The 12790-nt window shown below is 42.8% G+C and overlaps 1 protein-coding gene across 1 annotated transcript in view; it reads right to left on the bottom strand.

Annotated features, from left to right (window-relative positions):
• Window positions 1–12790, bottom strand: part of RORA (RAR related orphan receptor A) — a 96325-nt gene that overhangs the window by 27705 nt on the left and 55830 nt on the right. The window lies entirely within an intron of this gene.

The raw sequence follows: 12790 nt of genomic DNA, 5'->3' as shown, positions 1-12790 counted from the left end.
ATAAGAAGAATGTCTGCCCACTCTCTCTTTTTTTCTTCAGATGGAAACGGTACTTGTGGGCTGCCAGGTTACCTCCTGGTACCTCGTCTGTAGATTGAAATCAGAGCACTGGTCACCTTTCTTTCTAGGTTCCTTTGCACTTTCAGTATTTCTTCTGAGGATCCTCTCCAATTTCTTCACTTCCACAACAAAAAGTCTGAAACTCGGAACTAGACACAGCTCTTGAAGAATGCTTGGGTAACTAACACAGGAAAAAAAAGTGCTAGCCTTTACTTTCCATATATTCAACTCAAGTTAACAGCAAACCACCACTAATAAAGTTCCAGCATGTTAGCCCAGAAGCCGTACACAACCACCAGTTTGCCCTGCTACAAGGGACCTCTGGGAGGGCGTGATGGTGGTGATAATGATGATGAAGATGATGATGATGGCGGCGGGGTGGGGGAGGAGAAATCTCTTGAGTGTCTGTATTAACTGCATCTTTTATTCTGCATTTTTAATGCTTTGACATCTTGCTGACCGAGGAGAGACTGCACTTTCCAGGGCTACCTAATTTCTAGAGACAGCAAACGACTTGCCTGGAGCACACCTTTCACGTGCAGACCGACCAGTCCAGAGCCCGTACACCCAGCCACCTCCTCTATCGGGCTCTCACCCTCGGGGCCACTCTTGCCCTGCCCTAATCATTCTGGGACCACCAGGTACCACACAATTAGGGATTTTAACTAGCCAATCCTAACCCTGCTTTGCCTGCCCCGCCCGTTATAGAAAATCACAAGAAAGGCTCCTGCCTGTACGCCCCCCTCACTCCCTCCACCTCCTGACTGACCCTGGTGCTTCCCTCTTTGGTCCCCTGCGTGGCAAGCTGTGTCTCCTGTTTTGAGGGACCTGTGAGTATAACAAACGTCTTCCCACATGAGTCACTTTTGTGTCTCTGTGTCTCACCTACTTGATTAAAACAAATCCCAGGAACCGTTGAAATGGTGCTTATTATTCACTAGGCTTCCTGTGCCTTCTGTGGATTCCCATCATTTAATTCCGACAAGGGCAACACGAGGCAGGCGCTCTCGTTTCCCTGGTTCCCAGGTCAAAGAACCAGGGGCTTAGAGAGGCACAGAGACTTCCCCAGAACCTCCCCTCCCCAAGCCCCCAGGATGGGATAAAGCCGGGATCCAAACCATGCGGTTTAATTCCAGGACTCACACTTTTATCCCTTTTGTTCTCTTAGAAGGGCAACCATTAAGCAGGGCAGAGTAAAGACACAGGTATGCAGAATAAAGGAGCAAGACGAGTCTGCTCTGAAATTAGTGTTTCCCTTCGGGTTAGCCCCGTTAGCTGGCCACGCCACCACTGCCCAGGCAACTTACAGATTCCTCTTTAATACCACCTCCTCATGTGGGTTATTCACACGAGACAGCCAGTCTCACCATGTCATGATTTCCCCCGCATATCTGACCGGGAGGATTAAGTTCCCTTCTATTTACCTTATTTACTTCTAAATTCCTTTAGAAAACAAACAAAACAATAACCACAAACCGACTTCAAGGATGCAGAGTCATATCATTAAAGATGTCTGAGTAATGATGCCAACAACTGCAAGGCAAACCCCTGAGGCTTCCCGCATGCTCTTGCAGCAGCGGCACGGAGCCCGGGACCAATGTCTGGAAAAGGACTACATGTCTTTGGATGCCTCAGCTTTGAAGGATCTGGGGCAAGAGAGCAAGCAGATACACCTTACTGTTTGCAACACCATTTCTCACCGAATCAGTGGAGCAAGTGCCTGTGGAAAGCTCGGGGAGTGGTACAGCTGAGAACCAGAGAAGAGACTTTTCTTTGGGACTAAGTCAACAGAGTCATGCTCACAAGTCTAGCTATCAAATACCAAACAGGGGGGTCAGGCGGGGTTATAAGATGAGAGCCGTTGAAGGGAGAGAGAGGTAAGCCTGGATGACTCAGATACACACTAACCTTTGCATTTCAGACAGAATGAGGGCTTGGTCTTCCTTACTTCCCCTTTCCCCCTTTTAAAAAAACTCTTCATTTCAGTATTCCTTGGGATTTCTCAGAAGATTTGGGAAGGTAAAATGATAAAGCATTTAAAGCTAATGAACACCTAAGAGGAGAAAGATTATAGGAGGAAGAGAGGTAGAGAGTATGGTAGGTACCTTCCTTCCTACAGGTAGACATGCTCTTAAATGTAGAAGCAGAATCTTGATTGACTGGGCGCGATCCTGGAGAGGGTCCCCTTGAGAAATGGGACACTAGTTCTAGGGGTTGGGGAGTTCGAGGCCACACAGAACTTAGTGACAGCATAAGCCAGTGCTTGGAGTTTTGGGGCGGAATTGAGCGGATGTGTATAAAGAAGAGAGAGAGTGCTGAAGCTGTGAGTCAGCTGGGAGAGATATTAAGTACACAGTTTTGAAGTTTTAACTTTTAAAAGCTGAGCTAATGAATTACTTCTTTGGCTTTCTTAAACGTTCACTTTGTATGGATGTCAAAATATATGGAGATGTGCCATTATAAGCATGGTGGGCTTGGGCGGAGGGCCACCATGATGAATTTCAGGGTAGGAAGCAGTACTCGGTGTGACTGTGGCACGCTACCACCACCTAGTGGCACCACACTAACGTGCAGTTACTGCAAAGGGGATTAGAGTAATACAAACACGCCCTGCGAGATGAAAGGAATTTGAGAGATGATCAGATTTAGTTCTCAAACAGACGGTGTACCAGAATCATCCATGGAGCTTTTATAAAATACACCTGAGATCTATTGAACCAGAACTTTCAGGGGCATAGTCCCAGACATACATACTAGTTTGAACCCTGTGAAATCTCCATTTTTGTATGTCAAAAAAGAAGAAATGTATGTAAGTAAGTAAGAAATGTACCATACCTTTTGTATGGTAAACATTTTAACAAAGCTCCCTGAAGACTCTGCTGCCTTCCCCTACTTAAGAGCCAGAGATCTACTCTAGTTTTCTGATTTTTTGCAGATAACCAAACTGAGACTCAGAATGGTAAGTGTCTTGTTCAAGGCTGTCCCACCACTCAGTGTCAGTGCTAGGACTCAAACCTCAGTGTCCTAATTTTAAGTGCAGTGCCCTCTCACGTAAACATCTCTCCTGAAGTGCTGGGACTAACAAAACTGGTGTCGAACAGTCTCGACGTCCTCACACACATCAACCTTCTGCCTCCATTTCCACCACTTCAAAGACAACTAACTCTTCACTGTTTCCTCCCTTATTTCACCCAGCCTCTCAAAGTGCCTTTCACTGGGTTTTATTTCTGATTTCTGCCTGTTTTCTGGAAAATTCGATTGCCTAATTGAAAAAAAAAAAAAGACCACCCTGGCTGTATACTATGAAATTTTGCATCGATCCCACTAGACTGGAGCGCCCCATGGCCAGGACTGAGGACATGATGTGTGGCAGAAAGCTCATACTGGGGTTGCAAGAGATAAATGTTAACATTTTGGGAATTTTGTGAACCAATTGTTAAACGTAACTCTGATAAAACCTTAACTTATTATTTCATTACTATTTTGCTATTATTATCCCTGTCCTTGAGGTTATTTACATCATTTATTGCATGACAGTGTGCATCCTTCCCCTGCGTGCAGTGAGATGTCACGCTGGGAGCCTTGAAGTTCACCATGTGGTGGGAGGATTTACACCACGGAAATGGGCAACTGATGCAAATCAGGGCTTGATTTATTGCTCTGCTTACTGTCTAGATTTAAACAGTGATGAGGAAAACATTAACAATGTGGGTTAAACTTAAAAGTATGCCATGTCTGTAGCCATCACAATGTGAACTGCTCCCAAAAAAGGGAGGACATACTCTTGTAGTTTTAAAAAACACTATCTGATTCAACAAAGAAGTTGCTCACATCATCACTGACGACTGAGTGAAGTTCCAAAACAAGTTTTTCCTCGTTTCACTTTCCTCTTATTCATTAATGTAAATGATAAATGGTGTTGGCGCTACAGTCTTTGGTCCACTGCAACCACAGGTACGGATTCCAGAAAAATCATTGAGTGCATTCCGGAAGGATCAATCGCCTATATGAAGCTGATTAAAGAGTACTGTAGATTTTACTATTTGTAAATTGTGTGAAATGGTATCCGTGGAACATATACTAAAGTGACGCACATACATATTGACACTGTTTTCCAGAGAGTCGGTGGTTAGAAACTGACTAGCACGTGCCTGGACGGAGCTGTCTTTGCTGCATCCCCAGCTTTTCACCAGGCTGTCGGAACGGCTGCTCTCCATTTTGGACAGGCACCTACCCAAAGCTGTGGCTTGGCCTTCCACAGCCTTATCACCCCCACCGCCAATACACACACACTCTCCAGAAACGTCAGACAAATGGCTTGATTTTCATTCCAAACAGAATGTACTCTGACCCACTGACCACTTCCCAGGCTCCTCTCCTCCCGTGTTTTCTTGCTCAGTCAAGGGCACCTTGTTCACCCTTTAAAGACATGGGCGTCCCTGTCTCCTCCTCACCCACATCCATGTAGTCACCAAATTAGACTGTTTCTGGCCACCTACATGTTTCTCAAATCCATCTACTTTTCTCCATCTTTACTGCAATTTTCTCAGATTCCCTTATCTCCCATCTCCTGAATGGGTTATTACACAGCCTCCCAGCTGCTCCCTGCTCCCATTCTCTCTCCCTCCGACACATCTTTACAGTCACTGAAGACCTCTTTCTAAAACATAAACTGATCAAGTCACTTCCCTGCTTATTAGCCCTCAGTGGCTCCCTGCTGATGACCAGGCTATGACCACCTGTCCAGGCAGCTGCATTAGTTACATTCGATCCTCCTCCCAAAGTCACACTCTGGCCAAATCTAAACTACCACGTTCATAGGTTCTTAAAGGACACCACCCCCTCAGCCTGTCCTGGAAGCGCTCCATCTTCAGGATTCACCTTCTCTGACCTTGCCCCTCCCACATGCACCCGTAGAGTCCTGTAGGTAACCCCCGCAGAGTCCTTAACCTGCTGTAGTACTGACCTGTCTCCCTCACTTTGCTTTGTTTCTTTCCAGTAGCTAACCCAGTACAGCAGTCAACAAATACTTGTGGAGTGAATGACTAGTGGAAAAATGAGACCATGATAAAAAACAGTGGTGACAGTCATATGCTGAGCTACACCAGGCACCGTGTAGGACACTTTGCAAACATGATTTATTTGCAACTCACAACAACCTTGCAAAGCAGGTATTTTTATATCTGTGTATACATGAGAAAACTAAAGTTCAGCGAGGTTAAACCATCTGTTCAAAGTAACATAGTAGATAAGAAGAGAAGCCAGGATTTGAATTCCTGAACCCTGGGGTGCATCTTATCCCAAAGGTCAGAGACAACTTAATGCACTATCCAAAAAGCATCCAGACAAACAGGCAGGGCAGAACAAAAACAAACAACCAAACAAGTAAAAAGTCCCATTTTTCAGTTGTGCAGTCAAAGTTCCATACAGTGGTTCAGAGACAAGGTGAGGGAGATGGCATTTTATAGGATACTGAGTACCAGGTTTATGCATGTAGAGAAACACTTTCCTTTGCTAGATCTTCTTAATAAAAAAAAAAAAGCTGTGAAATATACATGGCATTTCCTACTGGGGTTACTAACAGTTTCGCCCCAAAGTGGGTGGTGGCTGGACAGAGCCATGTGGATGTGGCTGGGAGGAGCTCGACCCCGGTTTACTAGGGTATCTGGCTCTCAGGGGGCTCCCCTCCTGCTCTGGGCTCCTTCTTAGTGAGGCACAGGCTGAAATGCTGATCCGATGTTTGGTCTTTTGACAATTTTCACTTAATGAATTGATTCCTACAGTTCATTAACATACCCACTTCCACGTCTGTATACACATATGTCTTAATTAGCTGCTCATTGGCTGTTTAATTACAAGAAAACAGCTGACAGCTGCCTTGCTGAATTCTAATGGCAGACGCATTGGAAGGGCTACACATTTGCTTCTGACAACCAAGATTTATTCATAACTCTACGATTTATTGTGAATGCTCATATGCCTGCCCGCGTTATTGTATTTTCTGACACAACTAAAATTTCGGGATCTGGGGGACTGTGGACTCATTCCATTTCCGAGGTGGAGAAGAGCAGAGAATCCTAGATGGAAAGGCATGAACTCTGTTGCAATTTTATTTATTTTGGGAACTTTCTATTGGAATGTTCAGCAGTATGGGGGTGAGGAAGAAGAAATATCTTGGGATAAACGTGGGCAGAAAGTTCAGTATGCAAAGTTAAGAAAGAAGATAATTGGCAACTTAATTTTATTGAGTGGTAGAGAGAGGGCACGCGTAGATTAAAATCAGGGCGAGGAAGAGGTGGAGGAAATGATAAAATTAAAATGGGGGGGAGGCAGGAATAACAGTCTCCGGAGAAGCAGATGAAGAAGGAAGTTTGTTCTTTAGACAAGAACAGGCAGCTTCATTCACCAACGTGAGCTGTCCAGCCCCCACACTCGTGCATCTGGTAGCAGTAAATCATGGAAACGTGGATCTGCTCAACTACTTCCCCATGCAGTAATGACTGGCCTCCCAGTAGCATTGTACGTGCAAATGATCTCCAATTAAAGCTGACCTCATGTGCCGTATCTGGCAAGTGTAGATGTCTGCTTTGGTATACGGTGACGTGCTAGCCTTAGATCCAATCCAAGTGGACATGTTCAGCACTGGTGATTTCCAAGCAAGCATGAGGGGCCCTCCTCTGAGCCAGACACCATGTTAGACCCTATCTGAGACAGGGTCCCAAGCCCAGGGTTTTCTATGAGCTGAGGCATGATTAAGATCAAACCAAAAAAGCAAAAAAAAAAAAAAAAAAAAAAACAAAGAAAAAGAAAAATACAAAAAAACCCCTCAAATAACCAAATCATCTTGATGCAAATTGGGGTTTAGCACATCCTACTGCTTGTGCGTTTCATCAAAGGTGTGCAAGATTTTGCTAAATAAAAAATGTTTTCTTATCACCCCTGTGTAACGGAAATGAAACTCTGATGCCACAGGATATAATAAGAGTCGAGTCTAACTTTCATTTTAAATGGCTAGCTTGAACGCTGGGACCAAGTGTTATAAAACATTACAGTAAAAATGTTGAGCATGAATGTATCAATGTGAGAAGTGGACAAAATTGATCCAGGACTAGTGATATTTTACAACTAAAATAAAAATATTAGAATCCTCTGAAAAACAATTTGGCCTAAAAGGAACGTTTATAGACATGTCTTTAATCTAATGCATAAAAAGCTCCAGAAATTGCTTTAACTCTTCAGGAAAAAAAAAAGTACCAATTATACATTCTGGATATCTTTGAAAAGACTTTTTATTGTTAATTTCGCATAGCATATTTGTTAATGCAAAGAAACTATCCCACAGTCTCCTTTAATGGGCAGAAGAGGAAGCTTTGCAGAAGATATCATCTTAAATGTATTCAATGAATAAATATTTGACAGATGGACTCTGTTCTTAGACTGATCAAGAGGCAAAGGGTCTTAATTGGAATCAAAAGTCAATTCACTAACTTCAATACTCAATTGTACAGTATTATTGTAAAAGTTATAGTAGAGGGGGATAAATTTGGAATTTGGGATTAACAGATACACACTACTATATAGAAAATAAACCACAAGGGCCTACTGTACAGCACAGGGAAGTATATTCAATATCTTGCAATAACCTATAATGGAGAAGAATCTGCAAAATAATACATATATGTATATGTATAACTGAGTCACTCTGCTGTATACCTGAAATATTGTAAAGCAATTATACTTCAATAAAAAATTTTTTTAAAGGTTATAGTTGAATGATGACTATAGCTGACACTGCTGTATGGTATATAGGAAAGTTGCTAAGAGAGTAAATCCTAAAAGTTTTCATCACAAGGAAAAAAACAATGTTTTCCTTTCTTCTTTTCTTCTTTCTTTTCTTTTTATTGTATTTGCAGTTGACCCTTGAATGATATGAGGGGGTTAGGGGCTGCAGACCCCCGTGCAGTCAAAAATCCACGTGTAAGATTTGACTTCCCCTAAACTTAACTACTAACAGTCTACTGTTGTCCGGAAGCCTTACTGATAAAACAGTCGAGTAACACGTATTTTGTATGCTTTATGTATTATATACTGTATTCTTACAGTAAAGCAAAATTAGAGAAAAGAATTTGAAAAACATGAGAGAGAAAATAGATTTATAGCACTATACTATATTTATCAACATCACAAGTTTATATCCTTTGTGGTCAAGATGAATTACCTGTCTGTGAGTACTTACATCAAGGTTGTCTTACATGACACTGGAGATGCTATACGTATTACTAACATTAGGCATCAAAAATGAAAAGATAACGTTAGGAAGAAATGTATATTTACTTACAAAATATTTTCCAATATATTTATTGAAAAAAATCCGTGTGAGTGTAAGTAAGTGGACCCGCGCAGTTCAAACCCATGTTGTCCAAGGGTCAACTGTGTTTGTGAGAAGATGGATGTTAGCTGAAAGAGCTGTGGCAATCATTTCCCAATATATACAAATCAAACCACCATGCTGAATGCCATAAATTATACAGTGATGTTTGTCGATTATTTCTCAGCAAAAGTGGGGAAAAAAATTGTGGTTGAAACTATAGAGCCAAAAAGTCTAAAAGGATATGGTTAAAAAAGTCTGTGTGGGTGTTTTTTATCTTGAAATAAATGATCGTCTCACCAGCCTCTGAGCAGCCACTGCATCTAATGATGATGTAAAGAACGGAAGGTGAATGATAAACAGGACCATTTCTCAAAAGGAAACCTCAACCAATGGTCATTTTTCTCTAAACACTTCAGCCTTTGGATTCACTTTGAAGAGCAAACCTTACCGTAACACCTGCAGGCTTTCGTTTTATTTCTGCCCTTGTCTTCTGCCCATATGCTCCTTGACCCAGCCCCTCCTCCCCAGCAGGTCTGCCCAGCTTACCTTACACCCCATGCTAGTGCCCATTCAGGGCTGGGACTAAATTCTGTTCCAAGAGCTCAGAAATGTCTTTACTGACAGAACTAAGCCCTTGCCGGCCTGGATTCAATGTTCTTCTGAAATGCAACATTCAGGGCTGGCCCAGTGCTAGTTAGTATACTGTTCCCTCCTTATTTTAAAAGAACAATGAACAAATTTTATAATAAAAACCTTGGCATAACAGAGCTCTTAATAATTTTGGGAATGGCAGCACCTGTCTCTCTTTATCTTCCATGATGCACATTAAGTGGTCCTTTGCTCCAGTGAAACTGGGTTGTCTCTTGTCCCCAGAATGCAACCAAGACTTCCCTGTTTCTAGCCCCTTGCTGCCCAGTGGTTGTGTGCTTCCTGGGTCACTTCATAGACTGCAGCCTTCCCCTGGTATTGGGTTCCTGCATTGCTATTCAGCTCCTCCTGTGAGGGCCTCAACTCTACAACTAGGATGTAAACACTCAAGGAGAGGACTGTCTTCTCTGTGTCTGAGTCCCTGATAGTGCTGACAGAGCACCCGAGAGCGTGCTCATTGTTGGTTGTTTTTATTGGCAGAGTCTATACAACAGATCACAAACGGTCACAAAATCAAGACTGGACCCACAGGTGTCCTGGAAATAGCATATGACTCCACAGAGCACATCACCCAGGCATGGGGCGTTTGCCTACGAGTGAGAAGAACAAGGACCAGTACCCAGTGAGGGCTTGTTATCTGCCTGGCACTCGTGCAAGTGCCTAAATGCACGTGATCACTCTCTGCAGGAACTCCAATCACTGTCCTCATTTTACCGTTGGGGAAACAGGCGCAGAGAGGCTGGGCAGCTGCTCAGGCTGGTAGAGAGCAGAACAGGGTTCAACCCCAGGCAGTCTGGTTCGAGTCTGGGCGTAAGGATGACACTATGCTGTCTTTCTACACGTGGTGAAAGGGACTGGGAGACGGTGAGCTGGGAACACCTGGGGGCCAGCGAGAGACCTACCAAAACATTCACCACTTTTGTTGTTCATGTGCAGTGCTAACCTGAGCAAGGGGGAAACAGAGAATCATTTCAGCAGTTAAATAGCTTCTCTGGTTTCTGGTTGTTGATTTTTGTTTCTTTTATTATTTTATTTTAAATTTATTTTTAATTGCATTTTTTATTGAAGTGTAGTTGATTTACAATGTTAGTTCCAGGTGTACAACAAAGCAATTCAGTTATACATACACAAACATATATATATATATGTATTTTTTTTCAGATTCTTTTCCATGATAGGTTATTACAAGAAATTGACTATAGTTCCCTGTTCCATACAGTAGGACCTTGTTGTTTATCTGTTTTATATATAGTAGCATGTATCTATTAATCCCTTCCCTGCCTTTTCTCCTTTGGGAACCATAGTTTGTTTTCTATGTTCAGGTTGTTGATTTTTAAAATGCAATTTAAAGTACATTCACAAAACAATTAGCTCAGAAAATGACTGAGTCACTATTTTTTCCTCTCTCATTAGGTATCTATCTGTATATCTAATTAGAAATTTTCCTGAAGCCTAATGATACCATCACACAGATACATTCGTTACAGTTTGTCATGATATAACCGCCTTCACCTGGTCACAACATGATACATCATTAAAATTAGTGGCAAAAGCAGAGTCTCCTGACTTCACCACAACCAGAGATAAAAACCTTAGCTGTAGCGGAGAAAAACTATGATGCAGAACAAATACTATACACATCGAATGTAAACACGTACCACTGTATAAGTCCCAGGCTGGGCAGAGGCCCAATTTGTTAACAAAATTCAGTTTTAATTGTTTGTTTTTCTGACTTCCATCGCATAGAATCAATAGAACGAAGGAACAGAAGCAAAGATAACCAAAAAACACTTTGGCACTGAGGCTATCCAGGGTCTGGAAGGGGATCTAGAAAAATCACAGAAATAATGGCTGCCTTTTGCTTTCTTATTGCTTTTATTTTTGTCATAAATAAACACTGGGGCGAAAAGAAAATACACATCGTTTGTGCCTCTGTAAACCCAGCAGTATTCAGAGAATCAAGTCAAATTTCATTGACAAGCATGTTGTTCATGCATCTTCTGAAATGCTGGGGTGTTGCATAGGCAGTGGCCCCACCCCTCCCTGGCCCTGCTGTGGCCGCCACTCCTCGGCCCCGTACTCGCTCCAGTTTGCCCCACAAAATGACTCGTGGCATTACTGAGAGACCCAGAGCGAGGGGGCAGTTTCCTGGGCATGAGACGCTACCCGTGGTTATTAATGCCTAGGACCGTGTCCACTTAAGAAATCCCTAGGTGACAGGTGATGCACCAAAATCAAGTCTGCTTGGAGCTCCCGGTAGCAGGGCACCGCTGTCCCTATGCCCTTTATCACGGAAGTCCATGTCGCCTTCTCCCAAGAGGTGTGACAGAGTGGGGAAGGGGGAGGTGTGACAGCTACCCGACCACATCAGCCAAATTAACTCCCCGAATCAGTGGGGTGACAACTGTCCCAGGTGGATCCCTCTCCTGCTTACATCTTGGGATAACACAGGCCAGGAGGTTGACTGCGTTTGGTTTAATTTAAGTAATTTTGAGGGAGGGCAAATTTAGAAAATAATTTTTTTTCCTTGGGAATCCAGAACCTTGAGGCCTCAAGGGCTACCACAGAGACGAATGATTCAGTATCCCCTTTGGGCAGCAAGCTCTCTATTCCTAAAAGGTGGATAAATAAAATTAAAAAAAAATTAAGTCTGGTAGGTGGTGTGTAGAAATCTCCAGCTGCCCCAGGATGGGCTCAGTATGAAGCATTTGCACCTGTGCAAAGTGGCAAAAGGGTGACGAGGATGAACAGTAAACCAAAGACTTAAGGAAATTCTGGGGCGAATGTCCCTGAAGCCTTTCTCAGTAGTTATTTGTGTCTGAAGGTGGTTTTGTGTTTTATGACGCTGTATTTTCTAACTTTACTAAAGGAAGGCTAACCAAATTTGTAGATTTTATTTTTTTGCTTCAGCCTCAAACTGCCTTAGGGCTAAGTGAGGCCCGACTCGGGGGCAATCAATGGTCTCGGAGGCCTCCTGCAGGTCTAAAGGGCGTCTCTCCTGTTTATTTTGCACTGTTTTATCCTGTAAGCTGTCTCAAGGCTCTTCCAATACAAGCAGGAGGATTTAACTCTTAATACAGTGAAACCTGAATAACAGAACAATCTAGGTTTGGGGGTCTTGAATGATTAGGGTAAACAGCTCTATTTTCCGTTCCCACATCGATGCACCAGCTGGTATCCGCTGTCCCGAGACCAGTGTCAGTAATACTTAAAACCGTAACAACAGCAATTAGACTCTTGGATTTAAATAGCACTTTTCAGTTTGTACGGACTTTTATTTACAGCGTTAAATAGTCTTGGAAGGGGTCTAAAAGGTGGGAAGAATGTCACTTTACAGATGAAGAAAGAGTCGCTGAAAGATTAAGACATGCCCCAGAACAGCAGGGACAAAGGGAGACACCAGTTTGAAACTCAAGTTCTTTGCAAAACCCCGGCCAACATTTGGCCAGATGTGTCAACATCTGTGAGCCAACAATAAGACTTTCAATCGCATTCCCATCAAACTTTTTGGAAATGCCTTCTTATAAAGCTAATAACAGGGACATTACGGAAGTCTAGAGTCATCTCTTTTTTTTTGGAAAAAAAGAGAACCAAAGAGATTGTTCACCAGATCAATCAGTTCTGGGACTGGAAGCGACAAACAAGCAGCATTCAAAAACTTTTCTGATACCGGCCTCCCGTTATTTCGATGGGAGGAGTAAAAACAGACAT

This window comes from Vicugna pacos, chromosome 6, assembly GCF_048564905.1.
Source record: "Vicugna pacos chromosome 6, VicPac4, whole genome shotgun sequence".
NCBI lineage: Eukaryota > Metazoa > Chordata > Mammalia > Artiodactyla > Camelidae > Vicugna > Vicugna pacos.
This window is presented reverse-complemented; position numbering and strand designations above follow the sequence as displayed.